This window comes from Schistocerca americana, chromosome 5 (genome assembly GCF_021461395.2).
Source record: "Schistocerca americana isolate TAMUIC-IGC-003095 chromosome 5, iqSchAmer2.1, whole genome shotgun sequence".
NCBI lineage: Eukaryota > Metazoa > Arthropoda > Insecta > Orthoptera > Acrididae > Schistocerca > Schistocerca americana.
In genome coordinates, this window is record NC_060123.1 from 515,215,781 (window position 1) to 515,233,417 (window position 17,637).

Genomic DNA, 17,637 nt, shown 5'->3' on the forward strand with positions numbered 1-17,637 from the left:
CAAACACACACAATATCCTTGTCCATCCCTACACAACCCCTGCTCACAACCCCTTGCCTCATAGATCATATCCCTGTAGTAGACCTAGACACAAGACCTGTCCCATACATCCTCCCACTAACACCTACTCCAGCCCAGTCACAAACATCACCTATCCCACGAAAGACAGGGGTGCCAATGAAACCAGTCATGTGATTTACAAGCTAAGCTGCAACAATTGTGATTTATTCTATGTGGGCATGACGACCGCATAGATGACCACTCACAAATTTTGGCCAAGAAACAGCAGGAACATCCCATTGCGGAGGAGGCCACCCAACAAGATGTTCTTCATTTCAGTGACTGTTTCACAGTGTGTGCCATCTGGATTCTTTGCACCAACACCAGGTTCTCTGAATTGTGTGGGTAGGAATTCTCCCTGCAATATATCCTATGTTGCCATTACCCTCCCTGCCTCAACCTTAATTAGTCATTGTCCTTACCCATCTAGCCCCTTCCCCGTTCCCATTCCAGCACTACACAGCTCGCCATTCCACCAAGTCACCTTCAGTCTTTTTACTTCTCTCCTTTTCCACAGCACACTCCCCACTCACGTGCCACCCCCCCCCCCCCCCCCCCAACAGCTAACCTCCCGGCAGCACCTATCTGCCCTACCATCACAATTTGCTGCTCACAGTCTAGCTTCAACTGCCAGAGACTGTGGTCATGAGTGTGTGAGCTGTGTTTGCATGAGTGTTTGTGTGTGTGTGTGTGTGTGTGTGTGTGTGTGTGTGTGTGTGTGTGTGTGTGTGTGCACATTGCCTAATGGAGAAGGCCTTGTTGGTTGAAAGCTCACTTTTCAGCAGTCTTTTCGTTGCGCCTATCTGCCACTCAGCATCTCCACTACATGGTGAGTAGCAACTATCATTTTCATAATACTGTTACAGCAGAAGCTAAGTAGCAGCATGGTGTAGTGGTTATGATACTAAACTGTTGCATTGAGGGTTGTGAGTTCAAAACTCACCTTGACTGTTCAATTTTAATTTTTATGTTTGGTTCAAGTACATTCTAGAAGTATCCACAAATGTAAAGTAACATTGTGCAGGAATATTCTGTATCTGTATATATACTGTATGTGTTCTGGCCAGAGGCACTTTGCTCTGCACTCTTGTCTATGTGACATTACTCTGGTGGAGACGCTGGGTGCTGGAACTTGTGATAGAGCACATTATCGAGAACGCAGTGGCTCCCATCAGGCCACAACAGAGACACCGTTTACGTGGTGAGAAACCCGTGTTTGAGCCATATTCAACAGATTGCAATCTATTGGAGCTAGAAGAAGAAGAGGACATTACGATGACAGCAACTGTGTGCCACCACATGAGACATCCTTCTGGGTTATCTGGTGGAAATGGCCAAGATCCAAAAAAGTGGCTAAAGGTATATGAGCATGTGGCCAAACTTAACAAACGGGATGATGCCGTGTGTTTGGCTAATGTATTTTTTTACTTGGAGGGTACTGCCAAACAATGGTATGAGAACAACGAGGAGGAGCTCATCACAAGCTGGGAAGTATTCCAGGTGGAACTGCGCAAGTATTTCGGTGACACACAATGACAGAATTGCAAGGCTGAAGATAAATTAAAGTGCAGGGCACAGCATCCAGGAGAGACTACAGCATCCTACATTCAAAACGTCTTGGAGCTGTGTAAAATAGTGGATCCTATAATGAAGGAGGAAGGTAAGGTTGCATATCTCATGAAGGGTGTATCAAGCCCCGCTCCTGAAGGAGGTTTCGACAGCAGACAACTTCATAAAATGGTGCCAGTATATTGAAACAATGCATCAAAAAAGAATTACACACAAGAAGTTTGAACGGCCTCCAAACTTTGTATCGATGTCTGAGATGGAGGAAGCAACTGATTTCACAAGTGTTCTTCATCAGATAGTGAGAGAGGAAGTTCAGAAGGCACTTGGATTGCATGGCAAGCAAAAAACAGAGACACTTCAAGAGGTCATAAGGGGGGAAGTGGAACAGACACTGAATCCAATCTCTTGTCCCTCATTTCCCTTTAAAATAGTGAAAAAGTAGAGACACAGGTGGAGTTACGTTTCTACAATGCTGCACGAAGAATCTGTTTAGGCACCAAGGGAGACTGACGTCTGGAGGACCCAGGATAACCAACCAGTATGTTTCCACTGTGGATGACTGGAACATGTGGTGTGCTATTGTCAAGAAAGGCGGCAGATATTTGATGACACCGTGACCAAAGACAGCAAACTGATCTTAGCTGACACCAACTCCAGGACAATGAAGATGAACAAGAAGATATGGGTGCAGGACGACATAGGTCACCATCGCCGCAAGCTAGCCACTGGAGAGGACACTCCCCAAGATGCCAATCAAGGTCAATCACCTAGCCACCACAACCTGGGAAACTAAACCTTCCTTGAAGGTGAGGCCACTGAAGAGAAAAATCCTCCGCCATCGATCACTACAAAAATGATAGGAAACTACATCAATATCCTCATGGATGGCTGACCAGCCCAAGCTCTTGTGGACTCTGAAGCATCATATTCAGTGATTTCAGGGAAGTACCATCCACAGTTTCAGAAAACCGTATCCGTCAACAATGAAAACATCTCTGCTGAAGGCGGCTAATGGGAAATATGTAAAACCTACAGGAAGATGTATCATTCGTGTGGGTATACGTGGCCATACACAGCCCTTAGAATTCTTCATCTTACAAGAGTGTAATCATGACGTCATTCTCGGATGAGACTTTTTAAAAGCTTCTCAGGCAATTATAGACTGTGGTCACTCGAAGACTACGGTACACAAGATGAGAAACTGTGGACAGGAAGATGCTCATCCTAGTGTGTGGAGACTATATGTGCTGGATGGAGTGATGGTTCCTGGAGTCAGCACTACAAAGGTAACTGTCATGTGTCATGCCATGCATCAACCCATGGATCTTGTAATGGAATGTGAGAAGTATCCCACTGAGGAATAACTTGATCATCCCAGCCTCTGTTGTCTCATTTAAGAACGGATTCAGTGAACTGTGGATAGTTAACTGTCGCCGAGAACCACAGATCCTTCTAAGATGCTTGTGCATAGCAAACGCTGAGCCGTTAATTGAAGAACAGCTGAGTGTCATAGAAACCTCCCATGACCAGTCTGTGGGCGAAATTAGTGCTACCACTATGACACAAGATCTTCTAGCTCGACTATCACCAGATCTCACTAAGGAACAACAGAAGAAGCTACTTGCCATTCTTCAAGAGTTCTCTGAATGCTTCAACCAACAGGTGAAGAGCAAATTAGACCTGATTAGCACTGGACACCATCAACCAATAAGCCAGAGAGCATACTGTATGTCAGATGTGGAACGTCAAATAATTTGTGGCGAGGCAGAGAAAATAATGAAGAATGACATCATTCAGCATTCACAGAGCCCACGGTCATCACCAGTGGTCCTCGTCAGGAAGAAGGATGGCAGTTGGCACTTTTGTGTTGATTACAGGAAGGTTAATAAGATAACTAAAAAGGATGTTTACTCTCTTCCACGAATTGACAATACACTAGATTGTCTGAAGGGGGCTAAGATTTTCTCAACCATAGACATGTGCTCCAGATACTGGCAAATCAAAGTAGATGAGGCTGATCATGAGAAAACTGCATTCATCACCCCTGAGGGCCTGTATGAGTTTAAGGTAATATTTGGTTTGTGTAATGCACCAGCAACTTTTGAATGGATGATGGATAATCTTCTAAGGCACCTGAAGTGGACGACGTGTCTTTGTAATTTAGAAGACATTATAGTGTTCTCAGAGACATTTGATGAACATATAAAAAGACTGAGGGCCATTCTTAAGTGACTCCAACAAGGCAGACTGAAACTTAATCCAAGAAAGTGTCTCTTTGGAACAAAAGAAATCAAAATACTTGGACACCTTGTGTCAAATGAAGGTGTGTGGCCAAACCCAGAAAAGGTGAGATTTATAACGGAATTTCTTATTCCTAAAAGTATTAGAGATGTGAGAAGCTTCCTCAGATTATGTTCTTATTACTATCGTTTTATCAGAGACTTTTGTGTCAAAGCTAGGCCACTACAAGAGTTTCATAAGCTGATGCTAAATTTATCTGGGATGGTGCTAAACAAGATTCTTTCGATGTGCTGCAAAAAGCTCTCATGACTTGGTCTGTATGACAAGAGAGCACCTACAGAACTACACACAGATACCAGTGGGTATAGGATTGGTGCTGTTCTGGTGCAGATTTCGGATGGAGAAGAGAAGGTTATAGCCTAAGTTTCAAGGACACTTACCAAAACCGAGACAAACTACTCAATTACAGAAAGAGAATGTCTTGCTGTGATCTGCAAATTTCGGCAGTATCTCTATGGAAGGCCATTCACAGTTGTTACAGACCATCATTCACTTTGTTGGTTGACAGGTCTTAAGAATCCAACAGGATGACTCACAATGTGGGCACTACGTCTTCAAGAGTGTGACATTACCATAGTGTACAAAAGTGGAAGAAAACACCAAGATGCCGGCTGTCTCCCAAGAAACCCTCTGCAAGACCATCAAGACTTTGATGAAGATAGTGACTGTCTCGCTCCACTCCACGATCTTTGCTGAGCAGAAGAAGGATGCCAAGATATCTCAAATTATGCTTGCCTTAAATCGGTCAGAGGATGTGAAAGGAAAATTAAGGTAGTTAATGGATTACTTTGCGAGAAAAAGTCTGATCCGTTTGGAAAGAGGTGGCTACCAGTGATTCCTAAACACATGCGCTTAGATGTTCTACAGAAATTCCATGACACAACTAAGGCCCGACATTTAGGATTTATTAAGACATATGATAGAATCTGCAAGAGATTTTTCTGACCAGGTTTATTTAGGAGTGACCGTCACTATGTGTCACACTGTCAAGAGTGCCAGAGGAGAAAGGCAGTTCCTCAGAAACCACCTGGCCGACTCGTACCAATTCCACCAGCCAAAACGCCTTTCCAGTGTGTTGAGATTGACCTCCTTGGTTGATTTCCAATGTCTGCTAGTGGCAATAGATGAATTATTGTTTGCACTGATTATCTGACACACTATGCCATTACAAAAGCCATGAAAACAGCCGAAGCATCCGAGGTAGCCAAATTCATCATGGAAGACATTGTATTAACACACGGTGTCCCATGGTCATTAATTATGGATTGAGGAAAAGTTTTTCAATCAAATCTTGTGACAGAGATAAACTGTCGATGCAACATTACTCACCACATGATGACTGCTTACCATCCACAAACTAACGGGCTTACTGAACGCCTTAATAAGACTTTGGTGGCAGAAGCAGCTGAGTAACACTGTGGTATAGTGGCTATGATACTAAACTGTTGCATGGAGGATCGTGCATTCAAAACTCATTTGAATTGTACAATTTTAATTTCTATATTTGGTTCAACTATATTCTAGAAGTATCCACAAATGTAAAGAATCATTGTACTGGAATGTTCTGTAGCTGTATATATACTGTATGTGTTCTGGCAGGAGGCAGTTTGCTCTGCGGTCTTGTATGTGCAAGTGCTGGATAAACCACCGTTAAGTGAAATTAGTGTTCGTCATTCATCTAATTACACCTTCTTCTACATGACTATATTTTTATATTACCAGCTTGATTGAAATACACAACCCCCCCACACCCAAATCCACACATAATAATTTATGCATGAGAATCTGCTAGTCCTATGATGCAACAAGTCACAAAAAAATTAATAAACAAAAAATATAAAATTTTTGTACAAAACAAATTATAGACGCTACTAAACTTGAATATTACAAAAGCTCTGGTTTTTGTTATGTTACCCATCCTTCACTACATCGTAATGTCCTTACACTGTAGTGCAGTATCAGTAGTCTCTTGTTTCACTGAGTCATCATTTGTTCTCTCTAAAACATGTTTTTTGGCATCACCACATAGTACCAGGTTCTCTAAAACAAGACAGAACAATTTACAAGGTTAAGGCAAAAATTCTCTGCAATGTTAATGTAACCCTTCTGACATTATTCATATTGACCTCTTTCCTTATTTATTTTATTATTAAACTGTTGTGGTCCTACTGTCAAAGTTTGATCCTAATTTCTCCATTTGTCTTCCTTTTGTTACAGATAGACCATGGCCAATACATTAGAAGTTTGTACCAAAGGGGACAGACAAGTGGTGCAGTTTTTGTGATCAGAAGCCTTATCAGGGGCCACAATCCATCAAAGACTTTTGCACATTATGGTAACAGTGTTCTGTCACAGTGGAGTTTCTGCAAATGGATTGCAGAATTCAAAAATGGTCGCACATGTGTTATGCATGAGGAAGGACACAAACTACCATCCATTGTCACAAACGTTGATAACATTGAGAGTGCATAAGACGTGGTTCTGGTAGATAGATTAGTGACTATTGACAAAGTGACACATTATCTACAAATTAGTCATGGTTCTGCTCAAATCCTTATGCCCATCCCAGAACCTCTCCCCAAAGTCCATCTCTCTGCTTACCTCTACCACTCCCCGCACTCCCAACTTATACATGCTTCCTAAAGACCATAAACCCAACCACCCAGGGTGCCCCATTGTGGCCGGTTACTGTGTCCCCACTGAGAGAATCTCTGCTCTGGTAAACCAACACCTTCAACCTATTACCTGGAACCTATCCTTCTATATAAAAGATACCAACCATTTGCTCTACTGACTCTCCACAGTACCTCTCCCTTTACTACACGGTGCCCTGCTTGTCACTATTGATGCCACATCCCTGTACACAAACATTCCTAGTGCCCATGGCCTTACTGCTATCGAATACTACCTTTCCAGATGCCCTATGGATTCCAAACCAACAACCTCCTTCCTAGTCTCCATGACCAACTATATCCTCACCCACAATTACTTGGCTTTTGAAGGCATTACCTACAAACAAATCCACAGTATGGCTATGGGCACCCGCATGGCACCATCCTATGCTAATCTATTCATGGGCCATCTAGAGGAATCCTTCCTAAAAACCCAAAATCCTAAACTCCTCACTTGGTTCAGATTCATTGATGACATCTTTGCTATCTGCATTGAAGGTGAGGACACCTTATTCACATTCCTCCAGAACCTCAACAACTTCTCCCCCATTTGCTTCACCTGGTCCTACTGAACCCAACAAGCCACCTTCCTAGATGTTGACCTCTGCCTCAGAGATGGCTACATCAGTACCTCCATCCATATCAAACCTACTAACCACCAGCAATACCTCCATTTCGACAACTGCCACTTGTTTCATACCAAGAAGCCCCTTCCGTACAGCCTAGCCTCCCATGGACATCGCATCTGCAGTGACGAGCAGTCCCTCTCTAAATATACCGAAGGTCTCACTGAAGCCTTCACTGACCGTAATTATCCTCCCATCCTTGTACAAAAGCAAATCCCCCGTGCCTTATCTTTCCAGTCTCCCACCACCTCCCACAGTCCGGCCACAGAGTAGCATTCCCCTTGTAACTCAGTACCATTCAGGACTGGAGCAACTGTGTTACATTCTCCGCCAGGGTTTTGATTACCTCTCATCGTGCCCTGCAATGAGAAATGTCCTACCCACTATCCTTCCCACCCCTCCTACCATGGTATTCCACCGTCCACTGAACCTACACAATATACTCGTCCATTCTTACACAGCCCCTGCTCCCAATCCCTTACCTCAGGGCTCATACCCCTGTAATAAACCTAGATGCAAGACCTGTCCCATAGATCCTCCTACCACAAGCTACTCCAGTCCAGTCACTATCATTACTTTTCACATCAAAGGCAGGGCTACCTGTGAAACCAGTCATGTGATCTACAAGCTAAGCTGCAACCACTGTGCTGCATTCTATGTAGGCATGACAACAAACAAGCTGTCTGTCCGCATGAATGGCCAGCGACAAACAGTGGCCAAAAAACAACTGGACCCCCCTGTAGCTGAACACGCTGCCAAACACGATACCCCTCATCTCAATGACTGCTTCACAGCCTGTGCCATATGGATCCTTCCCACCAACACCAGCTTTTCTGAATTATGCAGGTGGGAACTTTCCCTGAAATACATCCTATGTTCCTGTAACCCTCCTGGTCTCAACCTTCGCTAGTCACTGTCCTCACCCATCCAGCCTCCTCCCTGTTCCCATTCCAGCACTACACAGCCGTCATTTCACTATCACACCCAGTCTTTTAATTTATTTTATTTTTATTTCTCTCCATTCAGCTACTTACCCCCTCCCCCTTCCGCACCTTCTCTCCTACCCTCTATCCAAACTGCAACACTTCACTATCCGCCACTCCCACCATACTATCCCTCCCCCTCCCCACCCCAGCCTTCTCCTTACCCCCACCCAGTCACCACTCCCATCACGCACTGGTGCTGCTGCTCGCAGTGTAGTTTCAGCTCTCTGAGACTGCAGATGTGTGTGCAAGTTGCGCTTGCGTGAGTGTGTGTGTGCGTGTGTGTATGTGTGTCTACTGCTGACAAAGGCCTTAATGGCCGAAAGCTATGATTGTATGAATCTTTTTATTGTGCCTATCACAGCTCAGCCTCTCCACTATATGGTGAGTAGCAACTTTCCTTCAGTGTGCATTACAGTAAGATGCTTACTGACAGACTAAAACCTGCAATTTGAAGGAAATGTTGAGGGCATTGAAAGGAGGTGTGTTGTCGCACAACAGTGGCCGTCCACATGCCACAGCCCACAGTGCTGAAATACTCCAAGAACTCAAGACTGAAGTAATGACTTACCCTCCATACAGTCCTGATCTTGGCTCTTTTAACTACCACTTGTTTGTTGCATTCAAAGAGACAATAAGGGGCCGTCGATTCATCTAGAACCAAGAAGTGAAGGATGCGGTGCATATGTAGCTCACCGCTCAGCTGAAGACCTTTTCTGAGGGCATCAGGAAGCTTGTTGAAAAACAAGGGGACTACATTTAAAAATGACGTTAACATATACATAATTTTTGAGTTATACTCACATATTCAAATCCAATAACTAAATTGGAGGTGTCTGAATTAATGGACAAATATATCAGAAAATTATGTGAGGTGAAATTTTTCTATAGTATAATCCTCAGTTTATAACAAAATAGGCATGGTCATTCAGCAATCACAGAACATTCTTTCAATTGCGTATCATTTAACGGTTTAAATATATTCAATTGATACACTAGTGACTGGAAGAAAACACAAAAATTATATGCAATTAAATATTTTTTCTACACTAATACTGAGCCCCCCCCCCCTCCCCCAGTGCCTTTGCAATATTCTCCACAGTATTTTAATAGGGGTGTAATACACATGGTCAACACAATTGCAGGTGTATTTATGTATGAAATTTTGTGGCAGAAATAACATGAATGAAGCAGCAAAATCAAGCATCTCAAAAATTGATCTTAATAAGTATGAGACACAAAACAATTTAGGAATTTTTTATAAGCTTGCAAAGATAATACTGAATTTAAACCATGTAATTAAAATGCAATTGTGGATCATATAAACACATGTATGTGAGATGTCTGTTCTTTCAGACATGTCCTAAAGAACACACACCAAGAACAGAAACAAAGGAGTTAATGACATTAGCTACCAGTAGGTATTGATTTAAATCAATGTGGAAAGTTGAAAATTTGATCTGGACTGGGATTCAAACATGGGTCTCCTGCCTACTAGGTGGAGGCACTGACCACTGTACCATCTGGATACAGTGGACATTGCAACTGCACAAACTGCCCTAGGACACCTCCGGTGAGACCCAGTTTCACAACTTACCCACATACTATAGATGTACCGCCCATTACCCATTATCGTCATAACTCACGACATTTTGCTGATTCCCCTAAGAATTTGAGCATGGTATGCATCCGCATTGACGTGGTCATTGGCCTTCTCATATGATGTCTGTTTTTTTGTACATGTCAGCAGAAGGGAGAGGGTGTGCCAGGAGCACAGTGACTCTTAAGCTGGCTTTAACAGCATCAAATGCAGACAAGATTGCTGAGCTCCATGTTACTGAGCATTGTATTCATGAGTGCGACAGTGAGTGGTACTTGTATGACCTCGGTATAGGGCACATGGTGCTTGTAGGAAAAATAAAATAAAATAAAAATAAAAAACAAAAATTTATAAAATCAGTGTAACTGCTGGAAAATCTCTGGAGCAACTGACAAAATCAAGTCAACCTTTGTAAAGACTGGATGCCTGAGGAGGTAAACCAGTCTCCCAAAAATTCCATTTCTTGTTATCAAAGCACACATTTGTCTTTGTTTCTGTAGTCCATAATGACTAAGTAGGTCAAGCATAATTTACAGATCATTGTCTTGTTCAGCGTCAGAGGTGGAGAAAACCTACAAATCACTGAGATATGTGAAGCAGAAGGGCAGGCCATGATCGACCTCACTGATAAACTGCTACCAGATTTGAGCCACTTTCTTTAAACCAAATGGCACTGAGGTATATTCAAGGAGACCAAAGGGCATGGCTACTGTGTTTGTGTACATGCTGGTTCCACTGGAATCTGATGATATGCTTTTTGAAAATCTATAATTCTGAACAGCTAAGCTCCTGCTAACACATGCGAAATATCCTGGAGATGCGGAATGAGGTAGCATTCAGGTGTAGTTCACACATTTAAGATGTGATAGAGCTTGCAAGTTTCCCAGGACCCACCTTTCCAGTTAACTACATGTAGGAAGAATGTCTACAGGCTATCCAAATGTCTGATAATTCTAGCTGCCAGTAATTCTTCAAACTCCTTCTTCACTGCAGCATAGTGTGCAGTGACCAGTTGGCTGGCTTAGGGAGCAGCTCATGGTCCAGGTGTATTAGTGATGTGGTGGGAAGTGTTATACCATATTCTGGGCCCAAAAGTGGACTACCATCTTACATTGTCCAAAGTTGCAGCATGAAGGATGTCATCCTGTAGCTTACTTATTGATGCCAGGGCATCTTGAGTGCAGCAGTGTGATTATTAATATGCATGTCCAACACACTGTTCTCTGCAATAAAGCATGCTCTCCCTTCTTCCACAGCTGTCATTTTCCCAGTTAAGTTCACCAACAGTGTTCAATAGAGTAAGAAGCTCATTTAATATTGATGATTTCACATCTACAGAGCAATAAGCGGATGCAGAGTTTGTCCATCTATGAACATTGTATGAACATGGAGAATTTCTGTAAACAGTCTCATTGTTCAGTATGAGTTGCACCTCTTATATGGACACATCAAGGCAATAATGAAATAGTAAGTCTATACCAAGAATAGACTCCTGCGAGCCAAGATGCAACTAAGGAGCAGTCTTTGAACATTGTCAATAGTACTCTAACATCTGATCCTATGTCATTTAAATACTTTCGTGCATTTCAGGTCTCCTGATAGAATAAGTGACATGAGGCAGGAAAGCTGTGAGCAACAGAGTTTCTGTCAGGCATGTCAAAAGCAGTCGCATTTCCAATACAAGGATGAGATCCACTTTTTTGTGATGCAAGTTTCACTGCAGGACTCAAGCCATTTGATGAGAAACTATCTGTAGTGGCATGTAGGAACTTTACTTTGTAGTGGTTGGTCTTGCCTAATTCTGATCACTGTCTGCTTTTATATTATTGCACAGTGTGGGGTTTCTTGAGCCAACCATACAAAGCAGGAATTATATCAACACAGTATAGGGTGCCATTTGATGTCACGGCAAGTGCTGCATTGCTTGGCACTGAAGTGGCTGATACAAGGTGCAGGAGCTTATCTGAGTTGCCATGTGAGAATGCTGAAGTTGTGTCATAGTAATGTGACTAGTTCTGGTAGTGGACGCTGCTCCGCTCTTGCGGAGGCTTCTGTAACTACGCTTGTGATGCCATTTCCAATTTTAGGGGGACCTCAGAATTACTGGTGATGCTGCCAAAATATAGAAACTGATTTGTCACTGATAACTACATTTTGTAAAACTTGTTGTATGTGAAGGTCTGTCAGTTTGGGTGACTGGTGAAGTCCTTAAAGTGAGGGTATTTGTTCAATCGTGATGTGTTCTGTGTAATATCACACATTCCCTTTGAGAGTTCAATGCTCCAATTATCAAGCTGAATTGCAGGTCGTCATCTAAGACATTGCAGGAATTAAAAGAATGTTCTAGGAGCCAGAACCATAAAATGGGTTGCTGAGGCATGTGCGGAGGGGTGACAAATTTTCCACATGGTGCAGAAGATGCAATTCAGCTTGTTAGAGAATTGTTTTTGAGCTGCATATCACACAAAGTGCTCAGCACTTCTCTGAAATTTAGCACTGAGTGTGAAACGGTAGTATTATCCTCTGATGCATACAACTATTCTGAAGAGGTGGCACCCACAGCAGCCAGTGAGGTAACCTCACATTTAATCTTTCCATCATCTGCCATTGTGTTCATTGCAGTCACTACTTCTAGGGGGCAATGATGCACAATTAAATAAAACTGTGTTAACACGAAACACTGAATTATGTTATTGATAATGGACATGTAGCACACTGAAAGCATACCCCTTAAGCAAGTAACTACACAAAGACAAAATGGGAAATGGAAAGTACTCCAAGCAAATAGAAAGTATATAAGTCAAATCAAAAAGATTCCACACTTTTTGTCTTATGATCAATTGTCTGAATCACCACAACTCAACCAACCAAATGAGGCAGTGCAGCTGTTAAGACACTGGCCTCATATTCATGAGCACATATGGTACATGTTAAAAGAGCCTGTAAAAGAACAACACATTAAGTCAAAGTTTTAATTTTCAACATATTATATAATGTTAATTTTATGTGTTTTAATTCAATGTTTTTATTTTCAATATAATGTTAATTTTGAGTGTTTGACAGAAATTTGTAATATTCAGCTGTGCATATTCTGGACAGTATTATGACAATTCCTGTTGTTGTTGTTGTGATCTTTAGTCCTGAGACTGGTTTGATGCAGCTCTCCTGGCTACTCTATCCTGTGCAAGCTTCTTCATCTCCCAGTACTTACTGCAACCTACATCCTTCTGAATCTGCTTACTGTATTCATCTTTTGGTCTCCCTCTAGGATTTTTACCCTCCTATATCAAGTAAATGATGAAAAGGATGATAATAAATGAAATGAAATGATGAAGTTTATTATGTCTGGCAATACTGATTTAGATTTTCCTAAATGGTTTCAGGCAAATGCTAAAAAGAGTCCTTTAGCAACTCTATGGCTAAACACCTGTCATCTCCTTGTAAAACACACTTTTGAATTCTGCATGTATTTATATTACAAGTATTTCTTTTCATTGTATTATGATGACAAATCCCAAGTCATGGTGAAATGACACCTGGATAAATAAATAAATAAACATCATTTCCACCCTTTTCATTGCTCATGAAAACTACACATTGCACGTTGTACCACCATACAGCGAGACCTTCAGAGGTGGTGGTCCACATTGCTGTACACACTGATACCTCTAATACCCAGTAGCACACCCTCTTTCATTGATGCATGCCTGTATTCATTGTGGTATACTATCCACAAGTTCATCAAGGCCCTGTTGGTCCAGATTGTCCCACTCCTCAATGGCGATTCAGCATAGATCCCTCAGAGTGGTTGGTGGGTCACGTCGTCCATACAACAGCCCTTTCCAATCTATCCCAGACATGTCTGGAGAAGATGTTGGCCACTCTGATCAAACAATGTCATTATCTTGAAGGAAGTCATTCACAAGATGTGCACGATAGGGGTGTGAACTGTCGTCTATGAAGACAAATGTTTTGCCAATATACTGTGAATATGGTTGCACTATCTGTCGGAGGATGCCATCCACATATCATACAGTCGTTACGGCGCCATCCATGACTACCATAGGCATACGTTGGCCTCACATAATGCCACCCCAAAACAGCAGGGAACCTCCACCTAGCTGCACTCACTGGACAATGTGTCTAAGGCTTTCAGCCTGACTCGGTTGCCTCCAAATACTTCTCTAAGGATTGTCTGGTTGAAGCCATATGCGACAGTCATCGGTGCAGAAAATGTGTTGCCAATCCTGAGCGGTCCATTCAACATGTTGTTGGGCCCCTCTGTACTGCACTGCCTGCTGTCTTGGTTGCAAAGATGGACCTCGCCATGGACGTTGGGAGTGAAGTTGCCCATCATGCAACCTATTGTGTACAGTTTGAGTCATAACACCACGTCCTGTGGCTGCACAAAAAGCATTATTCAACAAAGTGGCATTGCTGTATTGCTATCAGGGTTCCTCTGAGCCATAATCTGTAGTTAGCGGTCATCCTCTACTTCAGTAGTAGCCCTTGGGCGGCCTGAGCAAGGCATGTCATTGACACTTCCTGTCTCTCTGTATCTCCCCTCTATGCCCAAACAACAATGCTATGGTTCACTCCGAGATGCCTGGACACTTCCCTTGTTAAGAGCCCCTCCTGGCACAAAGTAACAATGCAGACTCTATCAAACTGCAGTTTTGACCATCTAGGCATGTTTGAACTACAGACAACAGAAACCGTGTACCTCCTTCCTGGTGGAATCACTGGAACTGATTGGCTGTCAGACCCCCTCCATGTGATAGGTGCTGCTCATGCATGGTTGCTTACCTCTTTGGCCGGGTTTAGTGACATTTCTGAACAGTCAAAGGGACTGTATCTGTGATATTATATCCACAATCAACGTCTATCTTCAGGAGTTCTGGGAACCGGGGTGATGCAAATGTGTGTATTATAAGAGACATGTGAGGCACATGGAATAATTATCTTTTTAATTCGATAAAAAGAGATATGACATATCACTTGTGCAGTTACTTTTCATGATATCATGTTCTATTCATCATATCTCATTATAGTTCATTGAATTTTGATTCAATGTAGTTTTTACAGGGAAATAATACTTGAAATGCACAGAATGTATGGAGAAGCCAATGTTATTAGTGAAATTAAAAAGGAATTACTATACAACTGACAACTTCAGTTTAGTCTCCATCAGACTGTTATCATTCTACACTGAAGAGGCAAAGAAACTAGTACACCTGCCTAGTATGTGTAGGGCCCCTGTGAGCATGAAGAAGTACTGCAACATGACGGGGCATGCACTCAACTAATGTCTGAAGTAGTGCTGGAGGGAACTGACAGCATAAATCCTGCAGAGTTGTCCATACAGCCATAAGAGTATGAGGGGTTGGAGATCTCTTCTGAACAATATATAGCAAGGCATCCCAGATATGCTCAACAATTTTCATGTCTTGGGTGTTTGGTGGGCAGCAGAAGTGTTTAAGCTCATAAGAGTGTTCCCGGAGCCACTCTGCAGCAATTGTGGATGTGTGGGTTGTTGCATTGTCCTGCTGACATTGCCCAAGTTTGTAGGAATGCACAATGGACATGAATGGATGCAGGTGATCAGACAGGATGCTTTCATATGTGTCACCAGTCAGAATTGTATCTAGACATATCAGGGGACCCATTTGACTCCAACTGCACATGCCACACACAATTACAGAGCCTCCATCAACTTGAACTGACAAGCAATGTCCATCGATTCACGATGTTATCTCCATATGCGTACATGCCCATCCACTCGATACAATTTGAAATGAGACTCGTCCGGCCAGCCAGTCTTATCCAATGTTGATGCTGAAGGGCCCATATGAGGTATAAAGCTTTGTGTCATGCAGCCATCAAGAGTATACAAGTAGGCCTTCAAGTCCGAAAGCCCATATCAATGATGTTTCGTTGAATGCTTCACAAGTTGACACTTGTTGATGGCCCAGCATTGAAATCTGATGTAATTTGCAAAAGGGTTGCACTTCTGTCACGTTGAATGATTCTCTTCAGTTGTCATTGGCCCTGTTCTTGCAGGATCTTTTTCTGGCCACACAGCATTGTTGGAGATTTGATGTTTTACCGGATTTCTGATACTTACGGTACACTCGTGAAATGGTCATATGGGAAAATCCCCACTTCATCACTGTCTCACAGATGCTGTGTCCCATCACTCGTGCACCATCTATAACACCACATTCAAACTCACTTAAATCTTTATAACCAGCCATTGTAGCAAAAGTAAACTATCTAACAATTGCACCAGACACGTGTCTCATACTGGCATTTCTGACCGCACCATCGTATTCTGCCTGTTTACGTATCTCCGTATTTGAATAGGCATGCCTATACTAGTTTATTTAGCACTTCACTTAAAGAATTTGATTGATAGTAGACTGCATCGAAATTCTTTATCTCATGTTTCTGAAAAGGTTGAGTTCTACAATTTTATCTAGATAACTTTTCTCTGTTTATGAGATTATGAATAATTTTAAGTCAGTTATCATCATGTTCTATTACCTTGACTTGTTGTTTTGATATCCATTTTCATTCATCAGCTGTTTAAATTAAACTGTATTTTACTGCTGCAAGAAAAATCATTGTTTCTGCAAATTTCCTGCACTTATGAAAGCTTTTTTAGTATATATTTAGCATTTTGTAGTCAAAAGCCTCTTTATCTTCGTAGAAATAAAATATAACATTCCTAGGCTTCACTAAATCAAAGTCATCAAACCATATTTACAAACACACACACAAACATGTGTGCACACACACACACACATGCACGTTCGCATGCACGCGCGCGCGCGCACACACACACACACACACACACACACACACACACACACACACACACACACACACATCTTAGTCCGCTACTAGTTCTGTTTTGTAGTGTCACAAGAAAAGATAGTGTTATACTAAACATTTACACTGGAATGTGAGGCATTTTCAGGCATTTGACAATACAACAATCTCGAGCCCCTTTTGGCAAAGATTCATCAAATGGCATAATCCGTATCATTTCAGGCAGGGGAGTTACCTTCATGTCTCAGATGTTATTGAATTTAGCATATGTTAAAATTCAGGAGTAAATAAGAAACACATATTTTTTTGTTTTCTCCAAAAAAATTTCTGCCCCGAGATACAGACCTCCAAAGATGACACTGTGAACACCATTTTGAGGATGTGAATTTCAGAAAATTTTTAACAGTTTTAGATATTGTGTTAAGAGTTTTTTTATTTGAAAGATAATTGTTTCATGATTACAATGGTATCCTTCGTTTGGACATATCTGTCAAAAGTTCTTTTACTGTCACCTTTTGAACTTTTTTTATAATTTGCAGAATTTTTTTTTTTTTTTTTTTTTCAGGAACGCCAATCCAGAAAAGTTCGATTTTTTTTTCTGCTGATTAGTACCATGTAGTACTATATTCTATATAAAGATGAGCTTCCACTTTTAAGCTGGACAGGTTTTATTTTAAAAAATAATTTTTTTTTAACTTTCAAGGGTTACCTTGCCTACACTGAAGTTGTTTCTTACTAATTTCTTTGTTACAATGTTTGTTTCTATTGTCTTTGTTGCAGTTATTTCTTACCACCTTCTTTGTTACAGTTATATCTTTTCACTTTCATTGTTGATTGTTGCAGATATTTCTTACACTTTGTTGTAGTTTCTTGTCAGTTTCTTTGCCATGGTTGTTTATTGCAGGGTTCTGTATTGTAGTTGTTCAGTGCTAATTTGTTTACTAAGAGACTTTTAAGAAATCTTAAGACTATCCAGTGAGTTATGTGTTTTTGTG